Below are 6,327 nucleotides of genomic sequence, written 5' to 3' on the forward strand. Positions count from 1 at the left end.
GTGTGTGTGTGTGTGTGTGTGTGTGTGTGTGTGTCACTGGCAAACTTTGCAACTCCCAGCTCGCTTTTTCTATGGAAACTACGTCAGCTGTAACTGCAGTACCCAGCCTCGCCTACAGATGGCAGTGTTGACCTCTAATTCTCCCCCTTGCTGTTTTTTTTGTTTTTTGTTTTTTAATGGGAAGACAGACAAGCAAAGGCAGTGGATAAAACTCGAATGCTTTGAGGGTCCAAGATTAAATCCTTTATAATTTTTTTTTTTTTTTTTTTTTTTAAAGATACACACATGTGCACGTGGACAAAGTTGGAGGGCTGGGCCAGTGTACCTGGTGCCAAACTGATAAGCGGTTATCTGTTGTGTATTTACATGTATGGAAGGTTTGCGGCTCATCAAGTCACCCCCGCTCCTTCAACCCCTCCCCGAGATAAGGCAAGTTGTTTGTTATAATAAACCTGTAATGGTGCCTCTATAATTCTAAGCGGTGAAAGAGAAGACACAGTCAACCTGCGTGCTACCACACATCCTCTGTGTTGGGCTCGTGCAACAGCGGGATAAGGAGGATGAGTAAGGAAGCTCTGTGTGTGTGTGTGTGTGTGTGTGTGTGTGTGTGTGTGTGTGTGTGTGTGTGTGTGTGTGTGTGTGTGTGTGTGTGTGTGTGTGTCTGTGTGTGTGTGTCTTCGTGTCTGTGTGTGTCTGTGTCTGTGTGTGTGTGTCTTCGTGTCTGTGTGTGTGTGTGGGGTAACTAAGAGGAGGCCACTGGTCTCAGTTTATTTGTGTTTGAAGTCTAATCTGCCCGGCCTGATTAATGACCCCGACGAGGGGAGTGACAGCTCGCCGCAAGATGGCGAGAGGATAGAGACGAAGAGAGAGCGAGAGAGAGTGGGAGACTGAGAGAGACCGAGCGGCCAGCTTTATTTGGACCTGCAGCCCAAAGAGAGGGGGATGTAGGGATCCAACCAGGGGTGGGACGGAGAGGAGGAAAGGGGTGGGTTGGGGGGGGGGATTCCTGTGCGCTGTGTTCGGGGCCGGGGTGCTGATGGAAAGACCCTGACCTCCGCTCGGCAGGAACAGCTTGACTCCATCACACCCACCCCAAACAGGGCTCGCATGCTCCGGCACCGCACCGTCAGCCTGGAAAATTGGGCGGGGCAGGCGGTGGGGGAAGTGGAGCGGGGGTGGGGGTTAAGCGGGCAGTAGCGGCATGTTTGCCCGGGGTAATTGAGTCTCAGTATGCCTGCGCTTAACGAGGCACTTCAGAGAGGCGGCCTGGGCCCGAGGCACCGCGAGGGAAGTCATTGAGGCGATCAGCGTTAACTGTAATGTCTGTTTGCTTTTTACACCGCCGTTTCCTTTCCGCCGCGCAAAAAGAAGACTGTTATTTAACCACAAACTGAGGAAAAGTCGTCCGTTTCCTCTCTCTGAACAGTGTTTTCTTATTTTTATACAACATTTGTGTGCTTGTTTTGATCGCTGTTGTGGGGAAGAGTGCCTCTGGCCCAGGGGCGTTCATTCACTGGGACGGCCGCCAGCCTCAGCCATGCAAGACTGCCTGCTTCGCAGGGGTCAGGGTTCACCTTTCAGGTCGACCAGCTAATGATGACTTGCACTAAAACCCAAAACTGGGGTGTGCGTGTCTGATGTCACCTGGTCACCGACTTTATCATGTAAATAGAGGAGTCTAATTTGCCATAATAGGTTTGTTATGCATAATTTATATGTATGCTAATAACTTATTACCATGCACTGTCATCATTAAAATAATGATTTGCACTTCAGTTCAGTTCTTGTCTATTTATTTTTAGGAGTGTACCCAACTCTGAATTTCTCAGTCAAATTGGATTTGGCTGTTCAATACGAATATTCGACTATTCATTTTCCGAGTTCCCCTGAAGGCAGCAACCCCTTCTGCTTTCAACGCGCTTTCAACTGGAGAGCCGTGTATGCGTCTTCTAACCTAATATCAGAGAACGAGTCCGCTAGTTAATTGATCCTTGATGACGGCTTTCTCTCGGATAGAATAATAAAAAAAAATGACCCTCCCCCCAATACAGAAAATAACCACGACTGCTCGATTTGAAGAATCACAGTCGACTAACGGGTCTCCGACAGATTATTCGACTCGGAGATTTTCAGGGGGCAGCCCTATTTATTTTGCAGATCTGTGCATGTGTGCTAGCATTCGCTACAGACGTTTTATGTGTGAGTGCATGTATATATACATGGAATGCATATATACATGCACTCACACAAAAAAATATTTAACAAATTATGTTGTCCAAAATGCTATAAATGCATCTTGTTTTCTGTGCACTGAAACAGATGCATTTACTGTATCCTGTGAAGAGACGAAGACCTATGATGCTCTATGAAGGCCTCATACCATCAGGCAGTGTTACTTTTTGCAGCGGCAGGGGTGGTCACACTCTGACCCCGGGTCATCTCTGCTGACAGGCCCGTCTGCTATGCAGCCCTGTCACTCAACCCTCTACACCAACAATGGCAGAAATTCCAGGCTGTTTGTTTGGTTAAGGATGGAGCCCTCTGAAACTCCTGAACCTCCCCGGGATCCACGGCAGCCTTCTCTCACCCTCTGAATTGTAGCCGGTGTCAGTCGACCCAGGCGGCAGGAGTAAAGTTCACCTACGCGTCTCCAGGAATAATCGGGGACCATTTAGCAATTGTGCCTCCGTGTCCTTCCACAATGGAGCGAACGGGCTAAATCCACCTTGAAGCGCACTTAGTAGAACATGTCAACATGTAATAATCCGGCCTTTTGAATGTTGACAGTCCTGTCTGTGCGCCCACATTCACAAGGCCTTTGTTTGTCATTTAGGGCACAGAGCCCTAACCACTCCACTGCAGCAGCAGAAACAATCACACACATGGTAAAACACACAGGCTTGGATACACAGCGCCATGGCCAAAGCAGAAGGCCTTCTGGCCAGGTAGAAGGAGGAGGGGAAGAAGAAAGAGGGTGGAGCCGGGCAGGGAGACGGGGGTACAGATACATACCTTGTGTAAACATTTGCAAAAAAAGAAAGGCTCAACTAAGGCAAGGATTATCCCTGAGAAATAAATGGAGGGCCAATTATGACTGCTCTCTTGTACTGCCAGTATCGAGCTCAGAGCTGTCAGCCTGAGATGCCTGAAGGGCCCTGAACACAGGGCATGGAGAGTGGGCGTTGGGGTGGGGGGTGGGGTCCTGAGTAGAGAGGGCCTCAGACTCTTAAGCCAAGAGTCTAAAATCCGGTCAGTTGAATCCTGTGCTGTCTGCCCTGGTCTAGGCTCCCAAGTTCAAGGCAATTAGCTTCAAGGACCCCCCGAAGCTGTGCGCCAAGCCTAATGGTCGGCTCAGAAAGAAACAACCCGTCGCAAGTTGCATGCTCTTTATGTTGTGTGTCGTTACAAGTGTACACAGTTCAAATTCTTCACACTTCTTCACTCCTTCACAAAATCACTACAATGCTGTTGTTTAGCGGGGACTACCCAGGCCAAGGTTATAAACCCCTTTGGCATCACGAGATTGCAGTCTGAAGCAGCACTCCCTCCCTGGAATGTCAAGGTTGTCTGCCTGCTCTGCTCACCCACAGAACGGATCGAAAGAAAGCGTGCAAGGAGGTTGAGGCGCTTTGCTACGGTTGTTGCCTTGCGGAGAACTGCAGTCAACAAGTTGGCTCCCTGGCTTTTGAACCAGCTGCAAACACTGACTGAGCTATAGTGGCCAGACAGGGCGTGGCGGAGGAGGGGGATTCCACTGGTCTGGACGGATAAGAAACTGGATTTGACAATACACAGTCATGGGGTTCTGTTGGGAAGCAGCCAAGGCGCTGGTCAGTGAAATGAGGTTATCAAGGCCCTGATGCCTTTGATGAACAGCCGACGCTCTCAGGAACAGGCTGGATTTAATACACATGGTTGCCGTGGTGCCCTTTATCTGAGAAGACGGGGACGCTTGACAACAAGATTGAGGTACCGCTGCGGTCAGCTCTTGCCTGTCCAGACTGGTCTGCCCAACCGCAGCCCTATCAGCAAGATAGCAGCGCCTGCGGCCAACAGTAATAAGGGTGCGTGACAACGGCATAGCTTGTGGTCTCAATCCGTAGATGTCAATAAGAAAGCAATTATGATCGCCGACCTCAAGTCCTAAATCCTTAAGTCGGATCTGGCCACACAGGAAGGTGCGTTATAACCCCTGTAAGCTGCATAAAAATGGATGAGTCCCTGATATTCTGATGGCACACAACAAAAGAACAATGTGTGCAAGAACGTGTCAAACCAGACTGATAATAACAGTCTGTATACGAGAAGACACACAATGCCTGCGTTGTTGGTGGTATTAAACAAAGCATTTCACCAAACCTCTGCTCAACAGTATTGATATTTTGTGAATTAATCGATGTTGTGTTTAGCCGACAAAAACAAACATACATTCTTTGGCACAATTAACTTATTTCATCAGAGCGGTCTGGCTAAACTGTCATTGATTGATGCCATAGAGGTGTGATTTTACTTTCCTATAGACCTCAACATTACCTCAACTTTCTGCTTCTTAAAGTATACAGTACAATATTGGAATGTGTTAGTAAGTTGTGCTCATTTGTGCACTGTGTGTATGTTTTTCTGTGTCTGTCCATGTGCTCTGGAAACAAACATACACGCCCTAAAAACAAAGTTGTCATGGAACCAGAGCAGAGGCAAATCCTCTTCCTCGAACTCTTTCTTTTTTTAAGCAAAGTCTCAAGACTTTCAGGATGACAGTTCTATAATAGGAACGTCACCGTCACGGCCCGAGCTATGAAAAGTGCATGCGCGCTCGGCCAATGTGTGTTTAACTAAACCTGTGATTTGTCTGTGATGTCGTCCTGCGTCTGGTGTTGTAGCGTATGACAAATGAGGCGGTGGCGGCGGGATTTGACGCGGAGAGCGGTCATTATGTGGAGCCGTGTGCCGCAGAGCCAGCATCCTGTTGTGTCTGGCCTGGGTCGCCTCGGTGGCATCTATAGATTACGAGACTGAGAATATCCTCGCTCCGTTCACCACCAATGGTGCAGCTTGAATAGTGGGAATTCATGTGCTTATCAAGCGTTAACACAGGTCTATTTATTTATCCTCTTTTTGCGAATCAAACCTTTCTTCCGTTGATTTGCCGTATTAGAAAAGGGCAGTGCTGTTCTATAAAACCACAAGCAGTTCTTTTGCTTTTTTTTTTAACTTTCACTGCTACTTGAAGAAGTCACTGATATGGGTGCAATTCGATTTTGGGCCTAAGTTTCTATCGTTTTCTGTGTATTGACTGGCATTTCCTGAAAATGCCACAATTGAAAACCAATATGAATAACTTAGAGGAAGACTTGGTTTGCACCTCTTAGAATCCGGAGCTTTCCCTTCAAAACGGTGTTAGATAGCTCATGCTCATGGTCACGTGAGCCAGGTCTCTACACCATCGGCAGCAGTGGGGAGTTTCAGAGAGAGAGCGATAAGAATATTAGCTTCATTGGGTGGATGACTCCCCTTCCTGGCCTTGCCAAGGGAGGATGGCTTGGAGGTGCTGATAATGGCTACTCATCTGCTCTCCATGCTCAGTTCATACTGACGCGGGCCTTCGCCTTCAGCGAAGCCCCGCGTCAGATGGTAAGTTGTTGTTGTTTTTTTCTTCACCGAGTCATAGCCGGGGCAGTCAGTCTTCGCCCTCCCTGAGTTCTCCATTCACGCCCCTGTGACGAGAAACCCGTGGAAAGAGAGGTCTGGGAGAGCCTCAGCATCACATCTTCCATGGTACATCAAAACACACACTCCCACTCCCCAAGCCGATCTCCTGATGATCCTTTTGGTGACTGCTTGGCCTAGGAATTCTGGGGGAAAATGCATTTATAAAGAGATAAGATATGGAAATAACATCTTTCTACCATCTTGCTTTACATACATAGACTTACCCCATTACACCTTTGATGTGCTGTGTGGGATCACAGACACCTATTGAAGTTGTTTAAAGGCCCTGCTTAAGACCGTGTGAACATTATCTTTTGGGACAGTCGTGGATACTAAACTCAGTTTCAGGGCTCGGGCCTAAAGACCTATGAACCTACTTTGAATGGATTTTTTAATGGCTAATAGCAATATGACTTAATAGGTGTGTGTGTGTGTGTGTGTGTGTGCGCTGTGTATATATATATATATATATATATATATATATATGGTGGTTAATACCTATCAAAATTGGTCCAAGGAAGCACAACCGGTAAAACGGCGACAGGGTCATGGGCTCATTGGTACGCATGGGTAATGAAGTCTAGCTGATCCCTGGTACAATCCCGCAGAAGAGCTACT

The sequence above is a fragment of the Zeus faber genome (assembly GCF_960531495.2).
Source record: "Zeus faber genome assembly, chromosome: 7".
Classification (NCBI taxonomy): Eukaryota; Metazoa; Chordata; class Actinopteri; order Zeiformes; family Zeidae; genus Zeus; species Zeus faber.